At 36.9% G+C, this 17727-nt stretch overlaps 1 protein-coding gene across 1 annotated transcript in view; it reads right to left on the bottom strand.

Annotated features, from left to right (window-relative positions):
• Positions 1-17727, bottom strand: part of THSD7B (thrombospondin type 1 domain containing 7B) — a 725689-nt gene that overhangs the window by 448954 nt on the left and 259008 nt on the right. The gene's annotated exons all lie outside the window — the stretch shown is intronic.

Below are 17727 nucleotides of genomic sequence, written 5' to 3'. Positions count from 1 at the left end.
GTGCGATCCCCTAAAAGCCTTGGAAAAAACCTACACTTGTCAGAAATGTTATTTCCTGACACTGTGAACTGCAAGTCATTTCCTCTGTGAATTAAAGTGGTGGGTATGCATACATTCTTTAGCCGGACCCAGGGGAGCCTTGCTAGGCAGTCAGTACTGAAGCTGTCATTCTGACCCTTGAAAGCCCAGGAAATGATGACCAGGAGAGCCATGTGGTACAAAATCCAAGGCTGTAAATACTTTTGCCAAGCATCATCAAAGTCAGTGGGTTCAGAAAAAGAGCAAGCTCCCTTGCTGCAGGTGGGGCTTATCACCATGGCAATCCCACACTCCCAACCCTCCTCAGAGACAGCTCAGAGCAGATGTTGTGATGTTGAGTCTTCATAACATGCTGCCCAAACTCAGGCAACTTGCTCTAGTCCTTCAAGCAATCTGGACACAGAAGAATTCAAAACTGGCAATAAAACAATTGATATGAACTATAATACACTAAGTGCCTCATATGCCCCAGATTCCGAGTAACACATGACATACATGCAGTCTTGCATAAGCCTCACTGCAAGCTTGCACAGTTCATAAACATCACCTCCACAATATCGACTATGAGAAATACTGAGGAGTCAATGAGAGACAGATAATCCCTAGTCAGTCAAATCCAGAACAAGGCTTCAATCATTTAAACCTCTATAGCCTCAGTTGTGGACTACTCCCTTCTTATTAATCAACAATCTTTTCTAGCAGACTGGATCGGCCTTCCACACAGAGGTGACCTTCTGCAAGTTGCTGGACAATGTTTAAGGGCTGAGCCCGATGGAGTCTAAAATATCATCTGTGGTTGAAACTCCCTGATTTGTGGGAGCCTTGTGATATGCTAGGCATGGTAGGCAATTTAGAATCATTAAGCCAGTTTCTATTTTCAAGGAGCATATATTAAAGAAAGAAATCCAAATTAAAATACACAGTTGAGCAATTGAGTGTAAAGCTATATAGTAATAATTACATGTGAAATAGGAAAGGAAGAAAGGGAACAGACAATTTGGGCAGCAGAGTCACAGAAGGCTCCATCTGCAACACAGACCATGGTACCATGGCAAGTAGAGGAAGGGAATCAAGTGACCAGAACACCCAAGTGCTGCATCCTGAGGTTCCCATGGAACAGACCCAGGCCAGAGCTCCAGAGAGTGCAGACCACAGATTATTTGGTCCTAAATGGTGAACCTACAGGCATAATGAGAAAGAGCAGGGCCTGTAGTAGATATGATGGGTGAGGACATCATAGGACCTAATTTATACATAATTGTTTGTTCTAATTTTCTGAGTATTTCACTCATGGGTTCTTAGCAACTGACATGCAAGTTCTTCAGGAGAAGCCAGTTTCCACAGTAAGAATTTTTGAAAACCTGACTTCTGGTGGAAAGAGCTGGCCCCCAGGTCCCAGGTAGCTAGTGGGTGGCACAGCAGCACTGGGAGAAGAAGTGAGAACTGAACGTGGTGTTCAGGAAGGTCAAGGAGGAAGATGAGATGTGAACTACCTCCCAAAGGGGAGAATGAGTTGAAGAGAAATGGTGGCTCATGTAGCGTGGGGTTGGGTATAAGAGAATTACTAGGTGTCCAAACCAAGATATTTCTGAGATTGAAAAAGGGTAGCATTTGTTATTATGGAAGGACAATGGGAAAAAACTGAGTTTTACTGAGTGAACCAGGATGAATGGCCATTCTATGCAAAGTTATCTTTCTAGCCTTCCTATGAAAACTTCAACATCACATATATTTCTCACAGATGCCTCAGTTTAACTATAATCTATAGTGGGAAAGAAAAAAATCGAGACTTCCCGCAGACTATATCACTACAGAAAAACCAGCATAAAAAAAAAAGAAAAAAAAAAAAAAAACCCACAGAGGCTGTTCCTAAGAACTGAAGAGCATTGGGTAACAGTTGGTCAACCTTAGAAAGTAGATAACAGCAATCCTGCAAATGTCATCCTTGGGAATACTGTTATAGAAAGAGTCAGTATGCATGTATGCATGTTGCAAATAAAGTGTTCAATACTCAATTTTAGGAGGCTCCTGAGGAAACTTAATTAAATAGGTTTTTCAAAGGCCGCCTTCTTGGGAGCCCTTTCTACCACAAAGACACATTATGAGTTTCTATAAGAGAAATAACATGTGCATCATTTTCCACTTTTTTATCCACTTTTATTTAACCAGAGAATCTATGTTTCCAGGTTACCTATTAGGAAGCCCTGGAACCCATGTTCCATGGTACCTGATTTGGAAAATGCTCTGTTCAAGGGATGAGGTAGATTTCCAGATACAATATCTACCTACAATGTTCCATCTCATAAAATCAGGAACATCAAAGTAGCCCTGCCTTGGGAAATGGAATATCCATTTGCTGATAAATGGAGTGGCAGAAAGAGGACTTGGCAGGCTGCAAGGTGACTGGATTCTAATCTTAGCTCTACCTCTCTGAAAAATGAAACCCTTTTGAATCTCAATGCCTAAGAGTCCATCAGCTCATAAATCTTATGATTCCTATTGTGCTATTAGGGAGATCTAGCATTCCTTTAACTCATCAAACAAATACTGAGTGCCTACCATGTGTCAGGTACTGCGCTAAATTTTAAGGCTACAAGATGAGCAATGAGACCTTTCCTGCAGTGTCTAGAGTCAGTTTCTTCAATCTCCTGGGTTTTCCCATGGAAAGCAACATTTTTTTTTTCAAATTTAGTATAAAAATCTTATATCTTGAATATAAACATTGTTTGGAAACAGTGTAGATGAGGGGGTATATTTTAAAGAAGATGAAATAAAATTAAAATCGATTACTCATATTAGGGAACATTGAAATATATTTGAAACTAACAACAAAGAAAATACTTGTTGAACATTCTGGTATAATAACCACAAAATATTATCTCATGCAAAATAAATAACAACATACGTCCTTCATCACAGCCAAGCATCCTCTCTTGAGATGCTCATGCTTTGCCTGGTTTGGTAGTTATGGTGGTTGTTAATCTGACATTCATATCAGGCTTCCCAAATCACCTTACCAAATCTTGAACTTGTAGTCTCTTAAAAGCAAAGGGATTAGAAATACATCTGCCTAAACTACGCACTGACCACTCAGGTGCTCTTTGTGGTGTCTTCTTATTCCTGAACCTATATGTTTCCAAAATCTTAGCTACTGAATCCTGGGATTCTATATAGGGACATGGAGTCGAGACAGATATTATTAAGTATATATATATATATACACACACACATATATATGATATGAGGAATATATATATGTATGTATGTCATACACAATATATGTGTATATATATAAATATATATATATATGAAAAATTGACCAATATTTCTCATTATGTAATCTAGGAGAATAAAAAATCCACATCTATATGTCTATATGTCCATCTGTGTCTCTATCTCTGTATCTGTTTTTCTGCATCTCTCTATCTCTAGCTACGTCTAAAACTCCAGTTCCCTAGACCAATATCTTGGAGAAGAGGAGGAAAGGGAGTCAGGGAGCCAAAGGAAAGACAAAATAATGGAATGCTCATGTACTATGAATCTATTATTTCTAGAAATAGATGGGCCAAAGCTATTTTGAAATATATTTATAGATGATGATAAGCATTTAGGATTATGAGGTTTCATTCCACTCACCCAAAATTGAATTACTGGGAATAATTTTTACGGTCTTTTGAAATATATGTTATTTATTTATAACTTAGTAACCTTATAACCTTTATAACTTCAGCCTTTTGGGTTTTTTTAAAAGATTTTATTTATTATTTTTGAGAGACACAGAGAGAGAGGCAGAGACATAGGCAGAGGGAGAACTTGTAGCTCCCGTGGGGAGCTTGGTGCAGGACTTAATCCTATAACCCTGGGATCACGACCTGAGCCAAAGGCAGATGTTCAACCACTGAGCTACCCAGGTGCCCCTGTTTTGTTTTATTTTATCATTCCCACAATGACCTATGTATTACAACAAACTATGTAGAGTTATGTGGAATAAAATGGAGACTTTGCTCAAAGTATATTTGCATATACAAAATATTATGTAGCAAGGCAATAAGAACATTTTATTTTAAAATAAGCAATAAGAATATTTTATTTTAAAATGTATTTTATAAAAAGACTCTTAAGGGATCTCTGGGTGGCTCAGTCAGTTAAGCAGCTGCCTTCAGCTTAGGTCATGATCTCAGGGTCCTGCGATCGAGCCCAACATCAGGTTCCCTGCTCAGCAGGTGTCTGCTTCTCCCTCTCTCTCTGCCCTCACCCCCCACTAGTGCTGTCTTTCTCTCTCTCTCAATAAATAAATAAAGTCTTTTAAAAAAGAAGAAGACAACACATGTGTTTGCCTTATGATCTCGGGCAAGTCATATAACCTCTCTTGTCTTCAGTCTCCTCTGCCATAAAATAAGAGTAAGCCACAATTACTGACCACCATGCAAGGCTATTGTGAGTAGCAAAATGAAATAATGTAAGTGAAAGTAAGTGTTCTGAAGAGTGTAAAGTAGTATACAAGTGGAAGGTGCCATTATCTTTAATCAAAACCACCAGAATACACATGCATTTTTCATCCTTATTGCACAACATAAACAAATTTGAACTCTAAAAATGAAATCAGCCCAAAGTAAAATGTTAGAAATGACAATAAGTCATTTTTCAGAACAAAGAAATTGGTTTTCCATAGATGTTCTTTCCCGCTGCATGTAAGGACCTATATCCATCAATGGCTAGGTCCCTTGTCTTCACACAGGGTATAATTATGGCCAATCACACAGTTGCTTGCTCATGTTACTATCAGAGCTTGGGGCCACTATGTTTCCTCTGTATTACCACAGGGATATGCCAGGATTTATAGCAAATTGTGCTGTTACCAAGACATTTTTTAAAATTAATTTAAAAAATAAAACCTATTCTTTTCATGAATGTGATCTAAGCCTAAAGTTTGGGCTATGTGTGCACTTTCCAGTTCAAAAGTTCTAAGTCCTTTACAATCATTATTTTAAGCAATGCTTTCAAACATCAAACTAGACTGACTAAAGATTACTAAACACTCTACTTTTGTAGACAAGATAAATTCCCAAGAAAAATCAGGATAGCTGCCAGACCCTCCATTAAGCCTTTATATTATTTTATTTAACCCTCAAAACCAACTATATCCTACCAATGTTAATTTCTGGTTTTGGATAACTGAACCATCATTATGTGAGATGTTAACAATAAGGGACATGGGTGAAGGATATAAGGGGACTCTTTCTACTATTTTTGCAAATCTTCATTTTTTTCTGTAAGTCAAAATTAGGTAAAAATTAAAAGCCAAAACTAAAACACAAATCTTAACAAAATAGCATCCTATTCCCATTAGTCTAGACACTAAGTCTCTGAGAGATTAATCATTTGCCTGAAGTCAATTATTGTTTCCATTAATTTATACCTTCAGTTTAGTCTATAAAGTATTTAAGGCAGCTCATTTACGCAAAGTAAAAGATAATAATTATAATAAAAATAGCTAACAATTTTACAGAGTAACCACATACCAGGAACTGTCTTAAGAACTTGACAAAGAAGAAGAAAAAAAAGAAGAACTAGACAAAGATTACATCAATATCTATATCAACCCATGACATAGGTCCTATTTTAATTTCCATACATAAGAAAAAACTAAGATGCCAAGGAGATCACTAACTTGCTCAAAGTCACACTTCTAGCAAGTGGGGGAATAAGGATGACATCCAGCACTATAGAAGATGACATTCAAATGGCAGAGAAGAAAGGCAGAAAGTTTAGGGGGAACATGAAGTGAATCCAGGAGAGAAGTAACATGGAAGTCTGTCAACAGCACAAATTTCAAAGTGCATTTAACAGAAGCTAACCATATGATCAGGAGATGGGCAAGCACCTTTGATTTAGGACCAGCCAGTGTTTCTCCTAAAGATCCTCAAACAACATGCTGATAAGTACAGTATAAAGAACCTAACTTTCACATCTTTTAAGGATATGACAATGAGTCTTATGGGGAAGAGTATTATAATCTGACACACTATAGGTAGTTGATATCTCAGCAATAAATGTTTCTGTAAAAATTCTGTAGGCTGTCAATAGTACATGCTCAAGGGACACAGCCCTCCTCTTAATCCAGGAAATGATTTCAGAATATCTTGCCTAATATTTTTGTCTCTCAACTGCACTTGTGCTAAATATTGGGTGGAGATGATTTTGAGATTGTGTTCCTGCCAATTTCCTTAAAGAACAGGGTTCTACTTATCTCAATAAACATACTCCTGTATGCTACACTATTCTTCCAAAGAATAAGTCAAGCTTCTCCCTCACATCACTCTTCCACACCCACTGGAACAGGTTAGAAAGTAAAAAATCTCATTTATTAATCAGGGAACTGACTGGCCTTTCTTAATAAATAAATTTCCTATTTTCCTGAAATCTAAAATTTTAACTTATAACATGATTTTTTTTCATTCACTTTTAGTTGCAATCCATTCAAAATATACTATAAATTTCTCCACCTTAATTTTTCTTATTTAAATTAACTAATTAATTAAAGTTCATTATTTAATTAAACATAACATTTTCTTGATTACTTTGGGAAGACTAGGCATCTCCTTGCCTCTGTTTCCCATCAGGAGAAATCCTCCTAGTGGTAACTGAAAATATGTGGGCCATTCTGGGCTGACACAATGACTAGAGGGCACAACTGGCATTTTATGGGAGAAAGTCAGGGATGCTAAATATCCTTAAGTGCAGGAAAATCAAGAACAATATAGAACTACCCTGTCCAAAATGACAGCAGAGGACCTTCAGAGCTACCCTCTCTTGAAGAACAGTGTGGAGATTTTTACCACAATAATCCTGAAAGAAGGTCTCTAGCCTCCATGTAAAATGCTTTTAGTGCAGTGAGCTCATTACTCTCATCACCATTGCTAAAGCAGCTAAAATGGAACATGTATTCACATAGTAACCTAAAATTTGTCATGGTTTAATTTCAACCTGTTTGCCTTCTAGAGTAATATGCCCCAGGAAAATCATGTCCTCTTCTCAGTGAATCACTATTTCAGTTTATTTTGATAAACTTTCATGAAATAATAAGGACCACTTTGGTTTATAGAATGTTGCTTGCTTTTTACTCCTTCAACTTCACAAATTCCTTCTACTTCACAATATAGTGTTATTAGCAATTCAGTTACTGCTTCCCTGTAGGAATACCTCTACCCTGAAGGAATGAAAAACTAGTTGTCTCTCAGGAGCTGTTTCTCACCGTCTCCTTTGTGATTTCACCTATCTTCTTTTTTAGAGAATCTGCTTCTTTCTCTACTTCTAATCCAATCTGATGAATGAATTCTATGCCACTTAGCTGCCTGAATATGATCAAGATTAGAACTAAAGTTGCCAGGGAAAACCAGATAAGTACTAAATATCTGGCTCAAATACATTTTGTCATGCCAGAAGGAAACATGTGTGGGCTATATGTTTTCATTGTACCTGATGATCTCTCCCTTGCTGTTGGCTCAGATCAAAGAAAAAAGGTGCAAGATGCTTAATGCGTAGTCAGGAATGGGTTTCGTCTTGTGGACATACATCAGTCAGCTGGCAGCAGCTGCCTTGAGTGCAGCATGGAGAGTGAATCTTAGACTACGTCTCATTTAACAAAAACTAATAAAAGCTATTGCAAGAGTCTGAGACATGGCAATGCCAATGTTGCTGGTACCTATGCTATGCATTTGCTAACACCAATAAAGTAGAAGAAGCACTGGTTTGGAGTCCTAGGTCTGAAATGCAAAATTCTAGTGTTATTATTTACTAGTTGACTGAACTATCAACATCTCTGGGCTACAACATCCTCATCAATAAATTTGTAATAATAATAATAATAATAATAATAATAATAATGTATCCCAACTGGGCTGTTGTATAAACGAACTGAAATGACTCTTTTAAGTTCTATAAATATTTATTTAGTACAACTTAGTATCCCAGACACTCTGGCATCATGACAAGAATAAAACCACAGATGAGTCAAGGTCACTGCCCTTGAAAAACTGAGAGTCAAAAGGCGAAAAAAAAAAGACAAGTAAGCAGATAATCTCAATATAAAGTGGTAAAGACATTAATAATTGAACCACAAAGTGTTATGAGAATGTAGAAGACAGGCATTCCATCAATGACTTCTGCAGCTGATAAAAACTCTGATAGAAACTGGCTTTTACAATGGGGAACTCTATGATCCTATGTAACAGCCAGTGCTGAGATTGTTGATTCATAGGCTCAACAATGTCTTCTAGGACCCATCATGTATTTATATCTTAGAGAAAGCAATGCTTTCATCCAGAAGTCACAGAATCTGTAGATCTTACAATGGAATGGATCATGGCAGCAACTCAAACAATACCCTTTATTTTCATGTCCCTTTTCTCACATCTCACTGATTCAGATGGATTCAACCTGGCATGTTTCTGAACTGATCATCAGTCAGGAAATAGAATTATCATGATTGACTGTGACAGATACTCTGAAGTGGGTGGTAACCATAATGTTCACTTCAGAGTCTAGATCAGCTTACCAGAGGTGGGGTGGTAGTGAAGGGATGGTTTTTTAAAGGACATCAATCCAAATTTTCAAAGAATGAGTAAAATTAGCTAAAATAAGAGGATGAACATCTCAGGCAGAGGAACAATGTAACTAGAGGAAAATTATCACAGAAATAACAGAGGTAAAAGTAGCACTTGGTATGAGCTATGGATTTCCTATATGCTTGTGGACTGAAATCTACCTCTGGAGTCAGAGAAGTATCATGGTCTTAAGACACCCCTAAATTAACATTCAACATTTTTTTACTTTAGTTGTGTTTCTTTGAAATAAAATATATGATTTCTCTAAACATTTTTTGATTTCTACTTCTTAGATATCTCTCTGTGGGAAATGATCAAGTTCTTTGGGTATAGCCGACACTCCACTCAGTAACTATGGAATTGACAGCACAGCAGAAAGGATTACACACTATGAATTCTTAACTTGGATTAACTAATTACTTAGATACAGTTTATGTACAAATTATTTTAATTTAGAAATTCCAAAAATTCTTAACTATAAAGTCTAAGTAAAATTTTCTTCTAACCTAAATAAAATTCTCTTCTAATGGATTTTTGCATGGGATAGATAGGCCTTTCCAGGAGAGATTTATTTCATTATATTCTCTTGAAAATACTCAAATGGACACAGCACAGGTAAACCTCCAATTGCATTCTGAATCTAGTCATATTGGCTTTCCTATCAGTGAAAACTACTCCATCAGATGAGAAATGTTTTAATCCAGGTTCCTTACTTTTTCCTGTATCAACATAGAATGAAAAGTGGGGAGATGTTATATCAGGAGTTACCAGCCAAAGGCCACATGAAACAACCAAATACCACTTTAAAATGCATTTCAGAATAAGAAAACAAACTTATATCCCTGTGACTAATTCTAACTAATCTCTATTAGTAACACTACTGGAATGCACAATGGAATAGGGAAAACTCAAAGCATGCCCAAAAAGTTCAAAGTAATGGCCAGGGTGACAATCTCACATTAATTCCCACTGTAAGGTCGGGTTGACTATTTAATCGCATGAACTATATTTTGGAGTTTCAGTACAATCTGTGGTTTGTTTTGCTTTTCGAATCATATGGTCTGGGAACAGAACATACATAGCTCAGTAAGAATTTCAGAAGACACAGAAAAAGGGAAAGCCTTTCTATGAGACACACAAGTACACTGAGGAAGCAATTTCCTTTAAGGTATTCCCAAATAATAAAATCGGAAAAATCAGACTATAGTTAACAGGATTGTGATGTTAATACAGTCACTTCCTTAGGAATTTTGGTAACAGAGAAAAAAGAAAAAAGCTGCACATACATTGCAATATGTGGGTATGTAACAAGGTGGAAAGAGGAAGTAATTCAAAATACAATACCTGTTTATTGACAGACAATGTACAGTAAATATATTTAAGCTGCATTGCAGTTCCTCTCTCTTTAGCATTTAAATTGATTCACCATTTACATCTACTCTCCACCTTCCTGGTAAACATGGATGGGGAAACTCTGATTAGAACAAGCCTCTATTTTTCTCTTTGGATTCCCTCATTGCCAAGCATTATTAAAATTTCACCTTTAATTTCACTGCAAGACATCTAAATGAAAGGGAATGCAGAAGTTGGCTACGGGAACTCTCAAATTTAATCTCCTTTGCAGTCCGATTCCTGTAGCGTGAATAGCAGCCTGATCTTATTGGCACTTTCAACTGCAAAGTCAGGTTCATTTCAAAATTTAATACAACGTATTTGTCATCACCACACTTCCCTCAGTAAGGACACTGACACCAAACTGCTACTGGTTGGTGGTCTGAAAAAGATAGGTTGCTGAAAATGAAAATTCTCTCCTCTAAACCTAAATAACTCATCTCACATATTATGTGTCTTCTGTTTCTGCAAGAGTACACTATTGCTTTCCACAATTTGATCTTTTAGTAATCCATCTAGGTAACAATAAAGAAATAAAAGAATATTTACTCACTGCTTGCTTCTGGAAAGACAGTAATATATTTCACAGATTTCAAAAATAACTTCCCCAGCAGGAAACAAGAAACAACAGATTAGAATCAATATTTCTGTTGATTCTAAGTATAAGACGTATTTGTCACTGCTGTAGCCTACTTCTGTTATACACTAACGTTGTGAGGCTGTCCAAAGGCCCCCTTCTGCCTAGAACAGTGTTTCTCAAATTGCAATCTCTAGACCAGCACCATCAGCATCACCTGGGAACTTGTTAGAAATACAAATCCTTGAGCCTCATCCCAGACCTACTGAATCTGGAGTAAAGGAATTCCGTGTGTGTGTGTGTGTGTGTGTGTGTGTGTGTGTGTAAGTGAAGCAAAGTTGACACACAATGTTACATTAGTTTCAGGTGTACAACATAGTGATTTGACAAATTGATTAGTTATGCTATGCTCATCACAAATGTAGCTACCATTAGTCATTATACAACAGTATTAAAATACCAGTGACTAAAAAAAAAAAAAAAAAAAAATACCAGTGACTATATTCCCTATGCTGTACCTTTCACCCCCACGACTTATTCATCCCATAACTGCATAACTGGAAACCTGTACTTCCCATTCCCCTTCATCCATTTTGGATCCTCCCACCCCATCCCCTCTGGCAACCATCAGTTTGTTCTCAGTATTTATAGGTCTGTTTCTGTTTGTTTTTTTTTATTTCCACATATAAATAAAATTATATGGCATTGTTTTTTTTCTGCCTGACTTATTTTGCTTAACATATTAGGTCCATCCATGCTGTTGCAAATAGCAAGATCTCATTCTTCTTTATGATTGAGTAATAGTCCATTGCATATATATACCACATCCTCTTTATCCATTCATCTATTGATAGACACTTGGGTTGCCTCCATATTTTGCTTATTGTAAGTAATATAGCTATAAACATAGGGATGCATGTATCTTTTCAAATTAGTGCTTTTGTTGACTTTGGACAAACAGTAGTAGAATTACTGAATCCTATAGTATCTCTATTTTTTAATTTTTTGAGAAACCTCCATACTGTTTTCCACAGTGGCTATATCAATTTACATCTCCACCAACAGTGCACAAGGGTTCCCTTTTCTCCAGATCCTCACCAACACTTGTTATTTCCTGTCTTTTTGTTACTAGCCATGCTGACAAGTGTAAGGTGATTAAGGTGATAACATATTGTGGTATTGATTTGCATTTCTCTGATGACTAGTCTTTCTATAATCCCATGGGTTATTTTAACACTGTAGTTTTTGAATCATCTACAACAAAAGAGATAGTGCAACATGTTCCCCAAACACCTCAGGCCCAATTTTCCTACACAAATAATTCCTTTAACATTTTTTCTTGTTTTTATTAAGAAATATTGCAATTTTTTTGTTTCTTATTCAGAAATATTCCAATACATTCTGGAATACACTACAAAATGAAAACATGAACAACCTAGCTAGCCCTTCCCCTAGAGTCATAAATTATTTCAATTGTTAGAAAATAAGACTCAAGAGGATGGTATAAGTTACCAGCATTGCCTAAATGGGAAAGAAATGGGATTCAATAATGCTTTTTATGCTTTCAAAGGGGAGGACAGAGCAGTATATTAAAGCCTGTCAGATATTACCAAATAATTGTAAATAGTGAGGGTAGTTTAGGGGCGCCTGGGTGGCTCAGTTGGTTAGGCATCCAACTCTTGGTTTCAGCTCAGATTGTGATCTCAGGCTTGTGAGATCAAGCCCTGTGCTGGGCTCTGTATTCAGTACAGAGTCTGCTTATCCCTCTCCCTCTGCTCCTCCTCCCTACTCTCTCTCTCTCTAAAATAAAATCTTTCAAAAATATAGGGATGGTTGTTCCAAGTACTGAATGAGCTCTCATGAGCGGCACCATCATTTCTTTCTTGAAAGCTGTTGAAATATTATCATCAATATGGTATGATTGTAATTGGATCCTCTATCTTCTATAGGAATGGATCCACGAAATACCTTTGCGGGCATCCTTGTCTCAGTTTGAGTCATACCACAACCAAACTCTGTGATAGAGTCTTAGGCAAATATTTATTGGGGAGTAATGCCAGAGAACCAGTGCAAGAATGGAGGATATGACAGGGAAAGAAGGCTGAGAGAGGGTCTGTGATCAAATCAGTCACCTTGATGATTAAACGGAGCTTCCTCTCCCTGGGAGCTCTAGGAAATAGCACAGAACTTGCATCTCAAGGTTACCCCATCTGAGGGGCAAGGGAGCTGATATTTATACAACTCTCAATCATTGGTTGAAGGCTGCTCCCTGGGATTCTCAATTCCCTAGCATTTCTGACTGCATATGTGGGCAGAGAAATTCCTCAAGCAAAGAGAGTCAGGTGATGTCAGCTGGAATTTGGGGGGGGGGGCGATATGCACAGAAATGGTAAATGGCCAAGCAGACCTGAGCAAGAAATGACAGTGCATGCTATGTCTATTTCAAAAAGGCTGTCTCTGGATTTGCCCTGCTAATATAAAATGCATGTCCAAATTTATTCCCCTCTCCTTTGATCCCTCTGACTCCTAGCAATGCAGTTTTAAAATTCCCAAACCTTATGCAAAGTGCAGTGTTTCCCTGTGTGTGTGTCTTTCTCAAAATAGAAACAGTATAAGAAAATAAGCTACCCTCTTGTAACTTAAAAAAGAAAATCTATATTACTATTATCCCTTCCAAAATGCACATCTTTAATCCAGATAACTTATGTCCACCAAGGTGCCATTGCTCAAAACTTTTAGAAAATTTTTGTTTGAAATTTATTTTGAGGCTCTGTGTTCTCTGTGGTGGTTCTAATTTGTAGAGTCACTTTAACAGGTTGATTGACTGCAGACTGTACTTGTGTGGCAAAGAAATACTTCACTAATAATTTATTCCTTGTTCTTCCTAAAATATGAGAGAGTAAATATTGTGCTAAAATAAGAGTTAGAAAGTCTTATAAAAAAAAAGAAATACAGAGGAGAAGTAAAGCAGCACTTGTTGACCAAAATGAGATACAGCATGAGCAAAGGGCTTAGAAAATATGTCTTGAAAACACAAAGGGAGTTCTATTTAGAATTCTGGTGAGTCACAAAATATTCTGATAAATAACTTCCTATCTGAATAGAGTTTGACCTTCTTCTCAAAGGTGACCTAAAGGACATTTCTTGAAATTTAAAGATTAAAAAAATAAATAAAGCTTCCATTCCAATCAGATTTACAAACATTAGAAAAATTGCAATCTACCCCAGTTAAATGATTATTCTAGCATGCTTTCTACCAATTAAAGTCCTCCTACGGGTACTTACAAGCACATGCTTACAAGAACACGCCATTTTATCCAAGATTAAATATCATATTTTTGGATTGTTCAAGGTTAATGATGCAAGGCAAAAAACTCACAGAAAAATGCCTCCGAAATGTAAAGCAAAGTAACCTTAATGATGGGAAATCTTCCCTCAAACTTTCTGTGCAAATATATACACCATTTACTGAAAATATTTGCGTGGGTAAAATCTAGTGCAACTGAAAAATAAGTATCCCTGTATGCAAGGGGGCATTCTAGTAACACTGGAGAACCCTAGCTCCATGTACCTGTCAACATGTGTTCTTCTTGATATATTGTATCCTCCTGCATTACGCTAAAATGGGCATTTGCTTTCTATAAGTACAGAATGTACACAGCATTACCTCTGAATAAAGATGTTTGCTGAAATATACAGACTTTTTTTTTTCTCCAGATAACCTAGTCAGCAAATTATGGAGCAAAGCAGGTGGAGTACTCACAGTCTGACTGTCACAATAAGTAGCCTGGTTTTTATCCAATGACCCTGTGGTATCATCTGTCCACTTTGCATTATGGAGACATGAAAAATGATAAATAGAGGCCACTCGCCAGCCACTGGGAATGCTGTCCAGTGCCCTGGCATTATGGGGATTTTCCCAACCTGCTCTGGGAAGATGTCACATAGTGATAAACTTTCATCAACCACCAGTGAAACCCAGCAACAATGAACTAGTTACATGTTTGAGAAATAAAGTTTAAAACACAGTGAATTCACTTGATAATCTAAAGGAGAAATAGGTTGGGTATGCACTCTGCATCACACTCCATTTGCTTTCAAATGCCCTCTGACATGGAGGAAACCTGCTTGTCGATGAGACAAGAAAAAACTATGTATGTTCTATACTCAGTAGAAGTCTATTGACTCAGACTAATGATAAGATACTATGCAGAGGAAAGCAATCAAAGCCCACTGACCATTCAAAGTGGTAGTAATCAGATTCCAAATCAGAACACTCATTGTTTCTATTATACTATTCATGTAATCTATTATATATAATCTAATTTTTTTCCTAAAATGAATATTACTGACCCATTGTTTGCTGCAATCACAAGCCAGGTGAGCAATAGGAACTTTATTAAGAGTGAACAGTATCACTAATAAATCAAAGTAGAGAATGGGTCAAAACATACCTTCTACAGAGATAGCTGTAGAAATTCATTAATGACTACTTAGATCTTTGATTACATTCTTAAACTAACCCACAAGGTTTGCACATCTCAAATTGCTATTTATAGTTACTGGTTTCAATGTGGCAGACTTTGTGTATTTTGAAAGGTTGTAAGCTAATGATTTATTATTTTTTAAAGATTTTATTTATTCATTTGAGAGAGAGAGAAAAAAAAACACACGAGTGCGGGGTGGGGGTGAGAAGGAGAAGCAGACATATATTTATTTACCTAAGAGTAAGTTACCTTTGCACATTATAGCAGGCCTTAAGCCTGATGAGATTTCATGTAAGTTTTTGTTTTTAACCAAAATGAAGATATTACTTTTGGTCATATGCACTTAACTTTAAATAAATTCTGAAATAAAGGGCGTACAAAACAATAAATTCAGGGTGGTAAAAAGAAAACTATCAAATGTTATAAGAAAAAAATCACAGCTGACTTAAGTTTATTTCAACCTTTTTCTTTCTCTCTAAGCATTTAAATGAGTGTCAACAGTTGTGTCAATTCCTGTAGATATAGAAAGACTATGATAATAGGTGGAGAGTCAAAGAGGAGCATTTCTCTGCTAAACTTCTGTCATAAATCACCCAGAATTTCATAGAAGCTGAATTGCAAGATGTGCAACCAGACCACATTTTTAATTTCTCACTGGACAAAAGATGGCTTCAGCTACCAGGAGGCCAGCCTGTTCTTGTAAGCATGACCATGGCTGATACCCCACAAATGATTAGGGAGCCCATTCAAGTATGTAAAAACCACAAAGACTTCATGAAACCGATATAAGCCAGTAGTAATTTCTATTTCTCCCCATAGAAATTGAGAGGCTAGGTCAATGTTGAAAATTAGCCATTTCATAGGAATAAGCAAAAAAACAAAAAAAACAAAAAAACAAAAAAACAAAACAAAACAAAACAAACAAACAAAAAACAAAAAAACAAAAAACCAAAATCCCTCTAGAAGTGCTATACAATGGTAACATTGTAACAGGAAGTATATGTTGGGGGAGGAAGGGCAGTTTCCCCACAGCACGCCACAGAATTCTCCAACACCAGTTGGGTGTCCTAATATTCAATTCTGCCCCTACCTACAAATAGCATCAGATTCCACAAGTAAAAGGCTCAGTCCAACAAGACTGCCCTGCACTTCAGAGGCCAAATGCAAGCCCAGGTAGGCTATGCTTTTAACCAACCAGCTACAGACTGGAGGTTCCAACAACACCGTCCAACTCAGGATGCCAATTGCAAGTCCAGATTGTTACCTGCACTTCAGACCAATAGGCTATAAATCAGAGGTTCTCACAACTCCCTCCCTGGCTTTAATTAATTTTTCAGAGTGGCTCACAGAATTCAGGAAGCCTGTTTTACTTACTAGATGACCCATTTCTTGTGAAAGGATATAATTCAGGAACAGCCAGATGGAAGAGATGCATAGGATGAAGTACAGGGAAAAGGCATAGGGTTTCTACCCACCATTCTCCCCGAATCTCTGTGATGAGTGACAACACACCTTTTTTTCTGAGTCACAACGCACCCATTTCATCTTTCTGGAAGCAATTTCAGGAACTGAGGGCAAGAGGCCAAATGTAATCAAAGACGCTCCCATTGTTCTTATTGCTCAGGAAGTACCAAGAGTTTTAACAGCTCTGTGCCAGAAATGGGGAGAATATGTATTTCTAATTATAGATCACCATATAACACCTGCAATACGATAGAAGGCACAGAACAAATTGTGAAAAACTCCTCAGCCCTATATACATAATCTATCATGACAAGCCTCTAATACCTGCTGTGAGATGACAAAGTCTGGCAGTCATTTGTCTTTGGGACTCAACCAAAGGATCTTCTTGTTTCTTATTTCCTCAGCAGGAGGTTGGGAGGAAGAAGTAGTATGGTTATTCTAATACTCATTATTATTTCCATATTATGTAAGAATGTTCTTTGCACAATTCCCCCAGGGCAGAGTAATAAATGTGCATTATAGTGAAACAAGCTTATAGCATATTTTGAATGGTTATGTGCCAGACACCTCATTAATACTTTTATATAACCAATTTAACTCTCTCAATCTGAGAGTGAGAGGTAGGTTTTATCAATCAATTTTCAAACTGAAGGAAAGGATGCCTCCACAAGTTAATTAATTTTCCTGAGATGGTCTAGCATGTGAGGAGCAGACCTGAAATTCCAACCTGGCTAAGTGCAGAATCCAGGTTTGAACCTCTAAACTACTCTTCCTGAATTCAAAGAAAAGCAATATAAACATGATCTTATTTGCCTCTGTTAATAAATTGTACATACATTACCACAATCCAAAAATTATCAGTAATATTAGAAGCCATTATTAGCTGTAACTACTCAAAAAGGTTGCAGTTAATATAATGTGTTGTTGGCCTCTATTTAATTAAACAAATACCTTTCATTAGATAACTGATTGCATTGGCTTGATAAAGTGTACATCTGTCTAATCATGGCACTGGTTAAAAAAAAGAAAGTAGATAAAAAAAGAGGAAAGAAAGAAGAGGGAAGAGGGAAAGAAAGAAGGAAAAAAGAGTGAGGAAAGGATAGGGAGAGAGTCAAAGGAGAAAGAAAGAAAAAGGGGTTGTGGGAGACAGGAAGGAGAGAAA

The sequence above is a fragment of the Canis lupus genome, chromosome 20 (assembly GCF_048164855.1).
Source record: "Canis lupus baileyi chromosome 20, mCanLup2.hap1, whole genome shotgun sequence".
NCBI lineage: Eukaryota > Metazoa > Chordata > Mammalia > Carnivora > Canidae > Canis > Canis lupus.
Note: the sequence above shows the minus strand (reverse complement) of the source record. Positions and strands in the feature narration are given on the sequence as shown.